This window comes from Lineus longissimus, chromosome 14 (assembly GCF_910592395.1).
Source record: "Lineus longissimus chromosome 14, tnLinLong1.2, whole genome shotgun sequence".
Taxonomy (NCBI): Eukaryota; Metazoa; Nemertea; class Pilidiophora; order Heteronemertea; family Lineidae; genus Lineus; species Lineus longissimus.
In genome coordinates, this window is record NC_088321.1 from 3,355,416 (window position 1) to 3,373,536 (window position 18,121).

Genomic DNA, 18,121 nt, shown 5'->3' on the forward strand with positions numbered 1-18,121 from the left:
ACAATGCCCTCACTGTGTATGGAGTCATAGGGATAAGAAGACATTATTCATTAGTGTTGGTACAAGTGATTTTGCCCAAAAAGCATGCGCATTCAAAAAACAAAATATGCAAGGTATCACGTACATGACCATGACGACGTGCAGAAAGTGCACTAGCCAGTGCATACCCTATGGCTATGTACTAGTAAACATGGTAGGCCTAAACATGAACAACATCATTATTCATCGGCAGTTCATTTTACTCCGAGCTTTTCCTGAAACATATAGCCATGATGATTAGGCCTACCATGTACCATGACCAATAACAGCACTAGATCATGTGGATGTCAACAAGTTCACATGAACCGTATAATCCCGCATAGCGCATGTGGGGCATGCGTCTAAACCAAAGCCCCAAAATCACTTGTTTTGGTCTATTTCAGTTTCACTTGTGTTTCCCCCGTCTCCCAGTCCATAATACATTTACAGTTTACAATCCCCGATCATGGCCCAACAAAAGGTCATCGGTTGACTAAAGGAACACAACTGTTCAATGGATTTATAGTTGAATGCGATCAAACTACGTCTTTTCAATCGTGGATTGTAAATTTAACCCCATGGGCCTAGGGAAGGCCCTATAACAATACTTTCGACACAGTTATTATCTCCGGTGCCTCCACCATGTTACACACAGTGCTCACTGCTGATTCTAAAATGCGCCACCTAGTCAAAACAGGACATATGTTCTTCTAGGAATAGATCTCTTTCCAATATTTCGTCATTCCACTATCGTCATCACCTCATCATACTTTCATTGACATTACAGGCACACATCCACAGAGCACTCTTCAAATCATCTACACAGTGGTTATCCAACTAGGATTATAAAGGTAATTTCTTAGCCCCGCACAGTGGGTTTCAGTCTTGATAAAGGGGCACTATTGCTAGCAGCTAGGTAGGCAAGATAAAGTTAGACGAAGTAGCCGATAGGGGTCTCTCACCCCTCAAAGTCCGTCACAACTATTCAAGCTTGTACAAGGAATACATGCAGCGCTGACTCTAACAAGACCCAATGGGAATGTCGCACAGTCATCTGTCAAAAACAAGACCTATGTTGCAGTATGATCTCTTGCCAATATTTAATAATTGCACTATCGTCATCACCTCATCATACTTCATTGACATTACAGGCACACATGGACATTGACCACTGTTGCAGTCAACGACACAGTCGCTATCCAAGTAGCATTATAGAGGTAATTATCATTATCATACCTCATTAGCATGTGAACCAATCACGTCGCGTCCTTTGCGATCACGGCAAAGCCTCATGGAATAATGTCTTTCACTGTTGAATAATTTTTCATATTCCATGCCTACAAGTCCAACTTCAATTTCTTCATATTCCATGGCTAGAAGTTCAATACTAATATAATATCCAAGATAAAGTTACAAGAAGTAGTCAATAGGGGTCTCTCACCTCTCACTGTATGTCCACACTATTCACGCTTGTACGGGGAATACATTCAATGCTGAATCTAACAACACCCAGTGCCCTTACTCTGTATATTAGTCACTGGAAGATGGCCCATTTCACTCCTTGCTTCTACTTCGCCTATAGTCTCATTGCAAACGCCTCAGTTCTATGATATCACATTCACTTTCAGCTGTCATGCAACGCAACAACTGTGCTATCTGCCATCGCACATCAACGAAGAAGTGCAGCCGCTCACATTCCACCTCACGTCTGTCCGACCAGCTGCAATCCTCGAGGACGCCCCACTGTACCACGATTTCACTACGATGTTTGACAAGAAGGAGCAGTGCGCGAGATAGGCTAATGAGCAGACTTCCCTCGTTTGAGTTTCAGAAGAATGTTCCATATCGCGCTAAGCTGACCACTGCTGACCATGACAGGCGTGCATTGGACTGGTACAGGTTGGAACTAAACATTGAATATGCTGGTGGTGACGCTTTCTGATGAGAAGTTGGTCGTGACTGATGCAGTATCCTTGGACTTGTCACAGCATCGTTCAATCATTGCTCTCTGAGCTGCCTTGATTCTGTACTTACCCAAATACTAAGACCAAATGCCTGTTGACTGTGCTTTAAGAGAGACTGGCGCCATGCCTAGAGATATGACTGACCCCTATTGGCAAATTTGTATGACTTTATCTTGCCTACCTAGCTGCTGCCTATAGTCTCCCTTTAACTGCGGAACACTTCAAAGTCGATAAAATGCCATGTTCCACCTTTTAATGTGTTCAGACCGCCATTTTCAAAATAATCAAGTCAGGACACTGCCTTCTAGTCTCATAATAAATTTTGCTTTCCTCAATAATAACATTTCTTCTTCTTCAATGCTTTCATCATTCCAAACTTCTCCTCATCTGACTTTTACAGGGGTACAGTCATGGCAATCAAAACCCAAATACTGAGACCAAATGCCTGTTGACTGTGCTTTAAGAGAGACTGGCGCCATGCCTAGTCTCTCTTAAAGCACAGTCAACAGACACCAACCCCCTCAGACTCAGAAACCACAAACGCCCAACCCTTCCTGCTACCTTAATACTTCTGGATTTTCGAGGATAGTTAAAATTAGGCAGGCTATACTTGGAATGAAATTAAAATTCAGTTTTAGTGATTTATTGAAAATAACGTGTAACTCTAAAAGTTTAGATAGCAATGAAAGATATACATGTACGTTTATATGCAAAGGCCGAACCTGTTGGTGTCCTGAGGTCAGGCACATGGTTTGTATAAACTCGAATTATATGGCTCATTTTCACCACATGCTACATGAGAACTTTAAAACCCATGAATAAATCAAAATTCTGGCAAAGCTGGCATTTCATTTCTGAGAGCTTTCGCTTAACCACGTCTTTGAAATTGACAAAACATTTTCTTCCGTGTTGACTTAAAAAAACTTGTTGCAATTCTGCTGATCCGAAAAATAAAGTTATAAGCTCACTAGTTTTTCTTCTTTGACAGCATTCACAAAAACCAGTTTAATCATTTTCCGAGCCATTTTGCATACTTAATTCGAATACTATTTGTCATGTTTGTCCAATGTTATCGGAAGTGTGCTGGATGGTGCACAAAAAAAGTGTCAGTCGATTATAATTTGCCGTTACTTCTAATTCCGCCAGAACTTATCTGCAAGGGGTGGGATTGTTAGACATTTTGAAAAATATGACAACAGCTTGTGAAGAGGATGACAACACATACCATGTATAATATCATGGTTAAAATTATTCCAGATTTAGTTGGTAGATTTGCTGTCATCCGTACGAGCTGAGCGGTTTCTCGAATCAACACCATGCCAAAAACATACAATGTAGCTAAACAGGTATTACAACCCTATGATATTCCAACAAATCAGTTTATATTGGTCATGAATGGCCACGCATATAATTGGGCGCCAAAACATTCAGTCAACAGTGGTTTGATCGAGTCGATCAGGGGCGGGCTTGGGATTGGCGCTCTCACTATATCTTATCCACTGTCTTATCGGTTGATGATACTTTCACTCTCCATTATTCTCGTCATAACAACATCTATGTAATTTAAATAGCAGTGGTTGAGAATGAAAATGTTCTCGCCATCTTGAGTTAAAACTGTATGCAGTGCTAGAGAATGGAATCGTACCGGAAACATGTAGAGCGGGTTACTTCTCGAAAGTTGGCACAAACTGCTTTTTCCATTTTTTACTAATCATCGGAAGGTGTTTCCAGCCGTGCAGTCTAACATATCGCGATCGGCGTGCTCATCCGGTCGGTTTAAAATGGAAGCAGCAGCTAATCGTTAAGTTCAGCAGTTATACTGCCAGGTGTTGTTTAATTAAGAGCAAGAAGCTCAAGGGGAAACGCCCCAACGTGTACATGTATGCACGTCAATAAGGATCTACCGATAAGGTGGTACAAAATTGGTGACAACTCGCAAAACGGAAACTCTTGCTTGATCACTGATTACCTGCTTGTATGGCAGCTTCCCAGGATCTCACTAAGCCCTCTGGAGGGTGGGAGTTGGTGTGTTCATTGTGGGTTTAAAATATGTACACGTTGAGGTCCTTCAGGTTCGAGGTATACATTTTATAGTCTGCTGTTACTGATCCCGAGAGATTCATCTTTTTACGGTTTTGCTACTCTACCGATCTTTTTATGTTTTATGAAATAAGACGTGGTTTGGTACTTGTTGGTATTCGTCTATCAATCTCAACTGAACTGGTGTTACTGATTGTACCAATTTATATATCAGGCGATCTATTTATTGCGACTCAATGCACTTGGGTTGCGTTAAGATGAAATGGCCAAGGCCATTGTGCTCACCTCCCTCACAGGCAGTTTATTAGATATGATAGAAAAAAAATACCGATTATACAATTTTAGCTACCTGGTGGACAAAGGAAGAATCGAACCACCCCGAAATTCAGTCTGCGAGGTTTCATAATAGCTAGGGCTACATACTTATATACATGTATTATATATAACCAACTTCCATGTCAACAGCTCGATCCAGTAGTTACGGAACGTGCCACCTTCGGCCAATTTACGCTAGTCGACCCCTGTGAATTTGAAAAGTGAACGTGTGTAATAAAATGTCATGTACCGTCATTATATGAACCTATGATAACGATTTGGGGATGATCTGGCCCTTAGGGACAAAGCAATTTTTGTGTTTTCGGGCATCGAATCGGACCGAAATTTAGTCTGCAAGGTGTCATTTGATAGTGAAACATATGCACGAAGTTTTTAAGTTGATAAATCAAGTAGCTACAACGCGTGCCTGGCTAACGGACGACGACGACGACGACGACAAGCTCACAACCTCTCTTGATGACGGGTAATGTTCATATCAAATGCATTACTGAGACTTGTTGTGATCATTTACAAAATGTTTGTATTAATTAGTGGATAACATAACATTGGTCCGACCAAGGCAAGTAGTGCTGGTTTTGATAGTTTAAGTTTAGTCTATACTCGATTTGATTTGAAGAGGTACAGGAAGGTTTCATGTGGTTGATTGGATGCTGACTCTTGCCTGACGCAGGATACTTTCACTGTTCTTCTTATGATTGACACTTAGGCCTGGCTAGCTCATGCTGGTCTTCATTCGATCAACGATTACCGACATTCGCAAGCGTTTCCGGATACCAAAACTTTGCCAAACCGGCAAGTCTAATTTACATAAATGCGTCAAAAGCAAGAGGGTTAGTCAGTGGTAAACCGTTTGACGCTCCGACCCCAGCGGCACTTCAAGCCAACAAGTTACTAAAAGCGCTTCCATTCATTACCGCCGAAGTGGATTTTACCGGAGCCGAGTATGATCTGAAGGAAAATTCGGACGCCGAAAATAAAGCTTACACATGTTTGTCTCTTAACCTCTGCGGTGACACGCGCCGCACTTATAACTTGTAAAAAAACATTTTATAAGCATTTGGCAAGTTTGCCGACAGGCGCTCCTTGTCGGAACGCATAATTTCAGGCAATGCATCGACATATCTATCCGAAGCGGACTTACTGCAGAAACTGTGTGAGTCTGAGGACATTATTCTTATCTCACAAAACATCACATGGCCCTGCAAATGGTTATACGACGTGCATATACGCCATATGGGCTGCAAACTATTCCTACGGAAGAAGAGACGATAGTCGACGAACGCCCTTTTATCTACGCATTTATGGATTAAGAGACACAACCACAGTCTGACGCCGTCGCATCTATCATAAAAGGGATGTCACTTATCTCCCTACATCACTCGATAGATGTCGATGAACAATTGGATCTTGCCTACGAGATCAAGTGTATGGATTAACAAAATCGTGCAGATATAATACCAAGTGTCGTACCTCAAGGTTTAGGTTGTCCCTTCATTTATTTGATACCAGACTCGAGATCTCGATGATTGGTAAAATTCAACGAAACACAGTGGAATTGAAACAATAAAGTTCCTCGACATTACCCCTATCATAGGAGAAAAAAGAAGCCATGCAGTGAATTAACCTCTGAAGTTTAGGTAGAATTTTAGAAATAACATCCTCTGTGGATGCTAAAGTTTCTAAAGTTTTCATTCTCACTATTTTATTCTTCGGAAGATCGGGCAGTGCAGTGCGCTTTACAATATAACTTGGCTAATTGTTTCTTATCACACTTGACAAATCATTCATGCCATATTGCGGCGGCCGTAGTTACACCGATATTTTCGGAAATCTATTCCCCAACTGGTCAAAATTGGGCCGCTTTATTCATATATTTAGTATGTTAATTGGCTGGGTTATGCCACTTGCGTGCGCTTTTAAAATATCGCTTGTTAGCTCACCTCTTAGCAGAGGTGAGCTTATCCCATACCGTGGCGTCCGTCGTCTGTCGTCGTCGTCGTCGTCGTCGTCCGTCGTCGTCCGTCGTCCGTTAGCAGGGCACGTTTCGTAACTGTTAGAGCTATTGAGTTGAAAAATGGTACACATGTACCCTTATGTAATGACACCTTGGAGACCAAGTTTCGGTCCGATTCGTTTCATGGTTTGGCCACCAGGGGGCCAAACGTTAAAAGTGAAAATATGCAATATCTCCCTTAATAGTAGTCGGGAAATTTTGAAAAAAATATGGTAGGTACTTCTAGCAAAGGTGCATCATATATCCTCCGGGTTTTTGATTTGACCTCCTTTTCAAGGTCACAGAGGTCAAATGGTGTAAATTGGCCATTAGGATGTAACGATGGCACGTTTCTAAACTGCAATGACTATTGATACCAAATTTGGTACACATTTACCCCTTAGTCAGGTGATCTCAGGGACCGAAGTTTGGTCCAATATGATTCACCACTTGACCACCAGGTGGCAAAATCCAAAAACCTTAAAAATGTGATTATTCCTTAACTTCTTGCCCGATTGCCACCAATTTGATATCATGGGTACATCTAACCATCATACAGTATATGTCACACAGGTTTTTAATTTGACCTTCTTGTCAAGGTCACAGAGGTCAAATGGCGTAAATTCGCCGTCAGGCCGTAACTATGGCACGTTTCTTAACTGCAATGACTATTGATCACAAATTAAGTACACATGTACCCCTTGGTCAGGTGATCGCAGGTACCGAAGTTTGGTGCGATCTGATTTGCCGTTTGGCCTCCAGGGAGGGGGCCAAATCCTAAATTCTTCAAAATGCCATTATTTCTAGTAATGACTTGCCCGATTGGCACCAATTTTATATCATAGGTACATCTAATTCTAACAACCATTCAATGTGTCACCCGGGTCTTCTTTGATTTGACCTACTTTTCAAGGTCACATAGGTCGAATGTACTGTAAATTGGCCATTTTGGGGAAATTGTAATTGCTTGGACCTACATCAAACCTAACACTACATGACACAATACCATGCTCTTTATCCATCTTTCCTCCACATGAGGTGAGCACAATGGCCCTGGCCATTTCATTTTATTGGTAGTTTATCCGCTGTACATGCTAGGTAATATCAGTGTTTATTTTTTCATAGACCTCCGTCGGATGCAATGATCTTTATTCGTTCATCCTCAAATTGGAAAATCACCTTCACATCAGAAATAGTGGCCGACGTCACGGCCAAGTTCAGCGCATAGCTTCATGAAAAAAAACCCTGCCCAGTTTGGCAATTTGACACCTGCGGACGAGTAATACATGTAATTGCTTTCAGTCAGCTGAGATCGCCGTTCACTAACACGACTATCGACCAAATCGAATATTGAAAAACTTAGGCCCCAATAAGCGGAACCATGTCATTAAAACTCACCTGCACACTCGTGAACTGACGTCGGTTTCGTTAAAAGAGATTTCAAGTGAAGTTCACATTGCAATCTCAGAACGGTTTGAGTCAAAGCGGTTCACGAGAAACACGTTACGAAGCGGTTTGCGTAGACTAGTTGGAAATTGGTTCGAAAATTTTACAGTGGGAGCACGTCAGACCGTTTTGATGTCTTAAATTGGTGTACAATGGCACTTTAAACCGGTTTGAGATTGCAGCGTGAACACGTCATATATGGCTCAGTCAAGTGGCAAACAATTCTACAATGATGTCAAGCTACCATCACCAAGTCAGTGCTGTCAGCTTCATATCAGATAACTGTTCCTATGAGAATATATCGTTGACAACAGCCAGCACTTGGGATCTGCAATACTTGGTTAGTATTATTTGAGCAGGCACTCCGCCACCTGCCTTCGAACATGACAAAGACAATCGACTGGCTGATAGTTTTGATGACGCCTTTGCTTACCATGAGCTGAAAGAAAGAATACAGATGTTGTATAATGTGTAAATTTTTTTGTAACGTTAGCTTTTTGGCCACAAATACGAGACTAGCTAATGTATAACGAAATCTCGATTTCAACAATATTGATGTGTTTGGTCGGAATGCCTAATCCATAATTATTATGTAATGCTACATTCTTCTTATTGGGTCCCAAAATATTCTTCTTTCCGACATTCAGTAGATGCACTGGGCTATATTATGTTTACCAATGATAAATCCTATAGTTACTTTCAACGATATTTTAAGTGTATAACACCTTCATTCACTCAGTTGTTCTTATCACCTTGAACAGATGTTATCGTAAAACGGCCGTTCACTTTTTCTGTACAAAACTGTAATACTTATATATTTCTTATGATTGATATTTCCCCATCACTCTTATAATGTCATCTGTGCCTTCAATGATTACAATGATGACACACTGAAGAGAGTTAATGATATCATTTGCGCCTCTGATCTGCTTACCTCATTTATCTGAAAGAGAGAATACAGAAGTTGTAACGTAAACTCCTCGGGAGGCCATGACAATGTCATGTCATTTTAATGACATTGTCATGGCCTCCCGACTAGTGATTAGGCACTCTATTAAAGTTAAAACTTAAATAGAGTGAGCGGCTTTTTACCTCATATGTTTGTACTTCCCTTGTTTCATTATTAGCAAACCACACTTTTGAACATTTTTTGTCTTTTTAAAATTTGGCTTTTAGTATTAGAAGTAAGAAAGACATGATTTTTGTTAATCTCTACCCTCAAAGGGTCAATGAATTCCTCGCGTGGGAATTTGCTTTCCCGCTCTCCGAAATGCAGTGTTGTTTGCCGAGAAATGAGAGTCCGAAGCCTTACAAATGACGCATTTTCTCTCCCGATGTTCTAATTTTTCGAAGCGATGTTAAGAAAAGACGTTGAATGTACCCTTTGTATTATTAAAGTCGTCCACCATCGTGGCTGATTTGGGCTATATTCCTAGTAAAGACTCTATAGCAACAAGGAAAAAATTTTCTGTTTTGATGCATTGCTCCAGGCAGTGCATATATTCATGCATTTCTCCATATGTGGAGGATCTCCGGGCTCTGGGTAACTCGCGTCCAGTTAAAACATTGGAATAGCGTTTCAGTCAGCTTTTAAATCATGAATTTTATATGCAGTTGGGTGGTGGAAACTACTGGAAACTGTAATAATTAAAGGTGACTGGCAGTAAACAAATTGGTAAAATTACCCTAACAATGCCATTGGTAATTTAAGAGTCAAAACGCAATACATGTACTTCATTTACCATATAGAAATGATTTAACACACAAAATATGCAATATCGATGTGGTGAGTTTTTGCTTAAAATTCCATTCATCTTGCATTAAGACTGTTTGTTCGATAAACCAAAAATTCAAATGCAAATACACAATAACACATTGGTCAATGAAAGCTCTGACATGTCGGAGGTTTTGATTTGGTGATTTCATCTTAGACCTGAAGCCGAAAACGGACACATTTGGCACCAAATGTTGACATACCAATAATGGAACATTACAAAAGTAAGCAATATGTGACGATTGGTTACAAGAATACTTTCGTTTTTTTTATAAAGATGAAACGAAACGCACGCCAAAAATAAATCTAACTAACGGTAACTTCATGTTTATGTTAACCAGCATATTAACTCCGGAAAAGAATGACGGCCTTCTGCCCTAAAAGCTCCTCATGATTGTTCCAAGTGGGTCTTTTAGACTTGCCACACCGAATATATTTTCAATACCTCTCCTAATATGCACTTGACAGTTAAAAACATACTCGCGCCTAATTGATAGGTCTGGATCCTCCAACCTTGTCTCAGCGCTCCATTTTCAACTCTGAAATGCTGGTTAATCACGTGTTTTTGGCTGAATATTATTGAAAATATCGTCGCTCCCCCCGTGTCTCGCAAGGAACGTCGAAGTCGAAGTTCGAGAGCGGGATTTTTTGACAATCTGCCTCCCCCTCCCCCCGGAAATAATCCTGGCGTAAACCCTGCTTGTGAGCATTTGTTACCAGCAATAGTAGCATGCTGGGGTATACATATGGAAAAATCCGTTGCGAGCTTTGCTGGCGGTTACCTTGCGAGCATGCTGGGGTATAAATGCGACGGCTCCAGTCAAGCTCGATTATTTTTCGTTCTTAATAAATGTGTGTACGAGCTGATTTCCCCGATTGCGTTTCCGACAATTTCTTGGCGAACTCTATGTAAGCCCTGCGCTGTTAATTATGCCCCCGCTAAAGTGGGGGCATTATGTTCTTAGGTGGTTTCCGGCCGCGTCCGCCACACTGAATTCCAGACTATAACTCAAGAACCCCTTGCTCAGCTGACTTGAAATTTTTAGGGGGTGTAGGCCTAGTGTGTCAAAGGGTCCCTATTGTTTTTTGTCGCGTTCCAAAATCCAATATGGCCACCAGCCGCCATCTTAGATTTTCGCATTCCGCTCGTTTACTAGAGAACCGGAGGTCCAACAGTCTTCAAACTTTTGTGGTGTGATTGTCTATGGTAGGGGAGGTTCCCTATCGATTTTGGGCCCGAACCGAAATCAAAGATGGCCGCCAGCCACCATCTTAGATTTTCGCATTCCGCTCGTTTACTAGAGAACCGAAGGTCCAACAGTCTTCAAACTTTTGTGGTGTGATTGTCTATGGTAGGGGAGGTTCCCTATCGATTTTGGGCCCGAACCGAAATCAAAGATGGCCGCCAGCCACCATCTTAGATTTTCGCATTCCGCTCGTTAACTAGAGAACCGGAGGTCCAACAGTCTTCAAACTTTTGTGGCGTGATGGTCTATGGTAGGGGAGGTTCCCTATCGATTTTGGGCCCAACCCGAAATCAAAGATGGCCGCCAGCCACCATCTTAGATTTTCTCATTCCGCTCGTTAACTGGAGAACCGGAGGTCCAACAGTCTTCAAACTTTTGTGGCGTAATGGTCTATGGTAGGGGAGGTTCCCTATCGATTTTGGGCCCGACCCGAAATCAAAGATGGCCGCCAGCCACCATCTTAGATTTTGGCATTCCGCTCGTTAACTGGAGAACCGGAGGTCCAACAGTCTTCAAACTTTTGTGGTGTAATGGTCTATGGTAGGGGAGGTTCCCTATCGATTTTGGGCCAGACCCGAAATCAAAGATGGCCACCAGGTCCCCGACTTGGTGATTTGTATTCCGCCCCGTAAATTAAAAACCGAGTGAGTGACAGACCTGAAACTTATGTGGTGTTATTACCTAGTGTAGGGGAGGTTCCCTATCCATTTTGGGCCCGATCTGAAATCCAAGATGGCTGCCAGGCCCGACTTGGTTTTTCGCATTCCGACCTGTAACTCAAGAACCAAGTGAGTGACAGACCTGAAACTTATGTGGTGTGATCAGGTTGTGTAGGGGAGGTTCCCTGTCGATTTTGGGCCTGACCCAAAATCAATATGGCTGCCAGCAGCCAACTTAGATTTTGGTATTCCGATTGTTAACTGAAGAACTAGAGGTTTGACACACTTCAAACTTTTGTGGTGCAATGGTCATTCAGGGGATGCTCTCTATCAATTTTGGGCGTGTTCCAAAATCCAATATGGCTGCCAGCAGCCAACTTAGATTGTGGTATTCCGATTGTTAACTGAAGAACTAGAGGTTTGACACACTTCAAACTTTTGTGGTGTGAGCGGGGGCATACATTCGCAATTTGCCCCAATTGTGTTATATATTTCTAGTTATTACTATGACTGCTTTGATTGTGTTTGGGAACCACATATATATGTCGTCCATATGAAAACAACGCTTGGTTGTAGCATCAACCCGATAATACTGTCTTTCATCCTGACATTCTGCAGTGAGGTCCGACCCAAGAGTACTGGCAAAAGCTGTTAAAAATGTCCCTACACTTGAGCATATAATATGTTTAACATCATTATCAAGATGTCTAGTCAGCAGGACAATTTTAACAAGTTAGGAATCTATGAGTTTGTGCTTATTTGCGGACAAGATCGACTGGCACCTGATATGCATCGTTCAAACATGACCCATGAGCGCAATCGGATTTTCGTGTGATCGCAACAGGACACCTTCCACGGTATTCAGTAAATCAGAACCTTTGCCAAAGTATTAGTACAGAACGTTTCCTGAAAATTGACGAGACGGAAGTTGGTCGATTACTTCTCCGGACGCAGAACCGCATGACCACCGATGAAGTATCTTGGGCATTCATGGCTTCTTATCTGTCTTGATACTGGGTATGTTTTGGGTAAGTTTTTAACCGTTTAAGACCGACCTAGAAGAAAATTAAAGGTATAAGCCCGAAAAAGAAGACGCTTTATAACTTTATTGATCATCGATTGTCCAACGGGAGCGGCAGCCAATTGGTAAATTTTCAGTTAAAACCTGTTTGATCGATCGCATGCATGATGAATACGCTGGCCGGTGTATATGATGTACGCGGTAGCACGCTCAGAATACGTGGTGTCGCGGGAGAAGTAGTCCAGGCAGAAAGAAGTCCAAGTTGGTCCATAAAGCAGCAGAAGCACTTGTTCTCCTACAATGCCAATCAACCAAGTTACCGAGTGATTCGATGACAAGCAACAGCTGTCGATCATCCACCACCAAGTCGTCTAGGTTCAGACAAAGGAAGTTTTAGAAGCTGAAATGGTGAAAACTAAACAGATTGCTGAGCAACAGATACAGGAGGCTAGGATTCAAGCCGAGATAGCTCGAAAGGAGATCCACATTAGCATGAAGATGCGGCGCTGATTGGTAGACTTGAGAGCAGAGATGTGCCCTGTGCAGTCATACTCTGAAGACGATCCAAAGTAGAAGAACGGTTGAAAGAAGCCGCTCGCCGAACAGGCATCATTGCCTTGTATCAACCCAATTTGGTAAGCCCTGCTGGAATTGCCTAGCCCAGCTTGAATTGCCAAACAGGTAAAATATTCTACTTTGTTTTGCGAGCCAGAGACTTTACAACACATTAGCCAACATTAGAGCTGTGACGTCATATTTGAATGAATATGCGCATAATTAATAATGGCTGATTTCTCGCTCTCGATTCAATTTCTTTTACTAAACTCGTGTTCTTGTCAAAAATCGATGGACAGGAATATACACGTGTGTGTTATTTAAAGTAAGCGTAATAATTGCATTGGGTACATTGCTAAGGTCATTCGCTATAACTCCAGTAGTTTTGTTGACCGCTTTGCCATCGAATGGTAATTAGCTCTTCAACGACTATACATATTAATGAGTTCGGCTCTCCATTCAGGGTAAAAAAAGTCGGCGTTGGTAAGCCAGGCTTGCCAATAGACACTTCCTTGAAAGAATGGGCAGATGAAGATTTTGGGGTGTAAAATCATATTCAATTCGGTCCAATTGTCGCCGAAAACGGATATGTTCAACCAGATAAGGGCGAGAAACCAAACCCGTTGTATCCATGCACCGGTGAACTTACTCAGGATATGAGCGGTAAGCTTACGAAAGAAAGTCCGGAAGTCGTGCAGAGATCCACCAAATCAGCTGACATTGATGTGAAACAAGGGCTGCCACGTCTGTTGGTGAAGTTCAACGGGACTGGTCCATGCATACCCAAGGGATGATGCGAGATTACATCTTACTGCAAGGCACTGATGAAAGGGTTGCTTTTCAATCAAATCCACGCTGAATAACGTTGCAAAACCAGTTTCAGTCACAGTTTCATACATTGGAAGCGCAAGCATGTCAAGCTACAGGGGGTGAACCGTGGTGTCCATACACAAGACCTACTTAACCACCATCGCCATGATATTCAGGGTCATGGTCATTCTAGACCAAGAGATGTATTATGTCAGAGTGCTCCAGCTGTCATTCATTACTCGAGCCAAGGTCATCAGAATTTAGGTCAAGGACATTTGGGAGAGAGAGACGGTTCAATTCACATGATTCAGAGCTTTCCAGCCACTCCTCAGTATTAAAGCGAGGGGCATCATAATCCTGGTCAAGGTCATGCCATCTTAAGCCATTCGTTGTCCAGCTGAAGGCTCTTCAGCGCGCCTTGAGCTGCCAAAGTCAGAGATAAAGGGTTTCGATGGAGACCCCTTGATTATGCCAGGTTTATGATGGCGTTTAAGCAGAATGTTGAGACAAGAACATGTGACCCAGGGAAACTGTTCTAGCTTCTACGAAAACATTCCCAAGGAAGGGCCAGCGATGCCATTGCGAAATATGACATACTTTTTTCAGACCAGAGGCTAAGCACGACATTTGGTTAAACTTCGGGCAACCGCATCTGATGACAATGGAATTTTTTAAAAAGCTGAATTCACAGGGCGACATTAACTATGGTGACAGGCATGGAACAAGAAGGTACGCCGAGCTGTCTCTCCGTAGCGTTAACAAATAGAAGGGAAAGGATCATCAGACTACCTTTTGGACGCCGTTGCCAAGTTGCCAATGCAGGATCGTCGTGCTTTGTTGTGAAAGACCGCTTCGATCCGAGAAGAGTCGAAGAAAGTCAGTTTCGCCGATGCCTTTAATTTTGTCAAAAGACTCTTGCGAGAAGTGAATGATACTGAATTTGCAGCGTGAAGCATGATAAACCGAGGACCATTCACAAGGAGTGAGACAGCTGTGAAGGCGTACTTCCTATCGAAGACAAAGACTGCTGATGCGACTAATTAAGGTGCATTCAATGCGCGTGCAGTGACGGTCCGGAGCACTGTATTTGATAGTGTTCTATCATCCGGAAACTTCCATGGAAACAGAGGCAGGAAAAGTCAAAGGAAAAGGGCTGCATGTTTCAACTCTCTAAATGCTGATGAAAAATCAGCCACAACAACTCAGCCAAGAAAGGCCCTTCACCGAGGGAATGTCAGGATGCAGGTCAATATCGAAACACCATACCCTTCTAAATTTTGATTATGACGATTAAGAAAAGGGCAGCAGCCCGACCAGCTCCATGACAATCAACAGCAATTTCTACTCAGAGAAGCAGATCACAGGGTGTACTTCCTAGCCTTTCCAGTCATTATCATCAGGTCTCTAATCACTGGAAAAAAACCTGGGCAGGGATAGACTCGTTTTGCAAGAAGCTGCAAGAGTATAATCATGTCTCTGTAAAAGAACAGGAGATGAGCGAGATGCTCATGAGCTAGATTAGCTGAATTTGATCGAGTTGGGACCAAGCATCATTTCGACAAGCCAACCTCAGCAAAAGATGTGATGCGAATGAGATTCTAAATGACATCCCCAGCAAAAGAGAGCTGGCACTAAAAAGACTTGAGGGAATCAGGACAAAGCTGAAGAAAAGAAGATTGTTGAAAGAAAAACTGACAGAATACGATGGCAATTGTGAACTCTTCAGAAAATACAGAGAGAATGGCTATGCTGCTGAGATAGCGACCAATGTGCCTGTACAATACGTGTCCTTTCACCATGTGTATCACCCAGCAAAACCTGGAAAAATGAGGATCGTGTGGTACGCTGCCGCACGCCATGAGGATATACCTGCTTTAATGACCATGTTTATGCAGGAGCAGAAAGCATGAATTCGCTGCTTGGTGACTTGATAAGGTTCATGGACTTGAGGAGAAGTAGCTTCCAAGTTGACATCAATGCGATGCATAATCAGATTTACATCAGGAGGCAACATCGGAATCTGATGAGACGAGGTTTCTGTAGTTCAAAGATGATGAATTAGATGCAGTGCCTGAAGAGTACCAGCTCCTCAACAATTACTTGGGTGGTACACATGCTCCTGCGATGGCAGGTTATGCAGTATAAGCGACATTTTTGGACAACAAGGACGATTTCCACCCAGAACAATCCATACAGGACTTTGTAACACATACGTTGTTGATGTTTCGAAGTCTTAAGAGCCAAGGCTGGCAGTCCAAGTTGTCTCAGAAATTTTTGGCCTATTCACAATCAAAAGAGGTGGATTCGAGCTGGCCAAGTTTGTCACATCTTAGACAAAGATCTTCTGCTGCTGCTAGATGATCCAAAACTCCAGGCGGCATCAAGAGTGTGAGTCGATATGGGACATGAATACAATAGCAGGGGAAGAGGTGGCAGAGGACGGCGTGGATGTCGGCGTACCAACCCCTCACTTCCAAGTGTCTTGAGATTAAGGGATCACTCCCTTGACAATTGCAGTGGTTCAGATGCTGACTCCGATGATGGTTTTAAAGTTCCCAGTTATGAACAGAAATGGTTGCGTAGACGTGAAAACGCGAGTCAAAAGGTGATCACCGGCAAATCTGGTAGCTGTGGTTTCAAGGGTGCCCCGGAGCCGGACAGAGATTTGTTCTTCTTTGAGTCGATCATTCAACTCTTACTGAGGACCTTTAGAGTCATCTCAAAAATAAGAATTTTGAGATTCGCAAGCTTGCGATTGTGTCTCATGAGGAAGCCCAGTTCAGATCCTTTCGATTAACTGTGTGAAAGTCACAGTTTGGCAGGCTGTTTGATGAGAGCTTTGGCCAGAGGGTGTGCGCATTAGAAAATTCAATACCCCGCGATCGCAGCTCGGAGGATAACGACAGTAGTAATCAGTGATGGCTAGTTACGGTACTTTTGTGAACGTTAAACTGCTCTTCACCTGGTGGACAATCATGAGCCTGTTGAATATCACAACATACAATAGTAACAGACTAGGGCCCTGTAGAAAGGAGGACATGACCGCATATAGTGACTTTATTCTTTTTCCAGAACACTGGCAATATGTTGAGCAGCTCAATAAACTGAGCGCTGACTTAGGACATAACATGAACATTCATGGTGTTTCTGGTATGGATAAGGAATCTTTGTTGGTTGGCAGACCACATGGGGGTGTCGCAATCGCCTGGAACGCGAGTTTAGGCGCTGTTGTAAAACCTGTGCAGTGGGAATCCAAACGAGTGTGTGCTGCTCAGGTCAAAAACTTGAGTCTTCATCCTGATCAGAGTGAAATTCTTTTGGTAAATGTTTATAAGCCGACCAACAGTGGTCAGCAGAATATTGGAGATTTTAACGGGGTGTTGCAAGAAATCACAGCCATTCTTGAAAGTAATCAAGCTACTGATATAATTATTGGAGGGGACTGGAATACTGACTTTAGCAGAGCTGACTCGGCTCATACTCGGGCCTTACTTGATTTCATTAAAAGGGGGAGCCTGGTCAGTGGACAGGTACCCAATACCTGTAATGCTGAATACACTTTTGAGAGTAAAATAACGGGTGAAAGACCACTAACTGATCATTTAAATGTTTCGGAAAGTGTGTTTAACTAGAACTGAGATTTCACCGGCACTCCAGAGCTGTGTATCACTTGGCCGTGAGACGGATCAAAAGGGAACAAGATAGAGTTGCTGCTGAAAAATTGGCTAATTCTCTAAGGGGTAAAAACAATAAAGAATTTTGGAAACATGTCAAAAAGATCAAAGATTGGGGTGGTGTAATTAATGCTGAGTTCAGTGGATCGAGGGTAAGGAGGATATTTATGAAGTGTTTGCTGACAAATTCAAAATTGTGTATAATTCCGTGCCTTATTAAAATGTTGATATGAATAATTTAAAGGAGTCAATGAGTGAAAACATCCTGTTAAAGTGTTGTGAGGGTCGGTGTAATAAAAACCACCGGGTTGGCGTTGAGGATGTGAGCCTGGGTATCAGGAAGCTTGTAAGAGGGGGAAGAAGGATAGTTCCCCTCACATTCAGTCATATCATTTTATTCATGGAGGTCATAAATCAAATTATGTTATCTTTGCTTCTAAGCTCAATGGTCTCGCATGGATATTATGGCATGATATATGTTGCAATATTCAATAAAAATATTTTTCATGCAATATTGATATTTGTTCATTCATCGTTTCATTTTTGATGCAATGTTACACTTTTTTATGCAATGTTAAAATTTC

General features: G+C 42.3%; 1 protein-coding gene and 1 long non-coding RNA gene across 2 annotated transcripts in view; both read left to right on the plus strand.

Annotated features, from left to right (window-relative positions):
- The window catches only part of LOC135499123 (transcription initiation factor IIE subunit beta-like), a 462,452-nt gene that overhangs the window by 96,895 nt on the left and 347,436 nt on the right, over window positions 1-18,121 (plus strand). The gene's annotated exons all lie outside the window — the stretch shown is intronic.
- LOC135499241 (uncharacterized) lies at window positions 335-1,864 on the plus strand. Its single transcript, XR_010449274.1, has 3 exons — window positions 335-869; window positions 1,170-1,235; window positions 1,647-1,864. It is a non-coding gene; the product is annotated as an uncharacterized LOC135499241 (long non-coding RNA).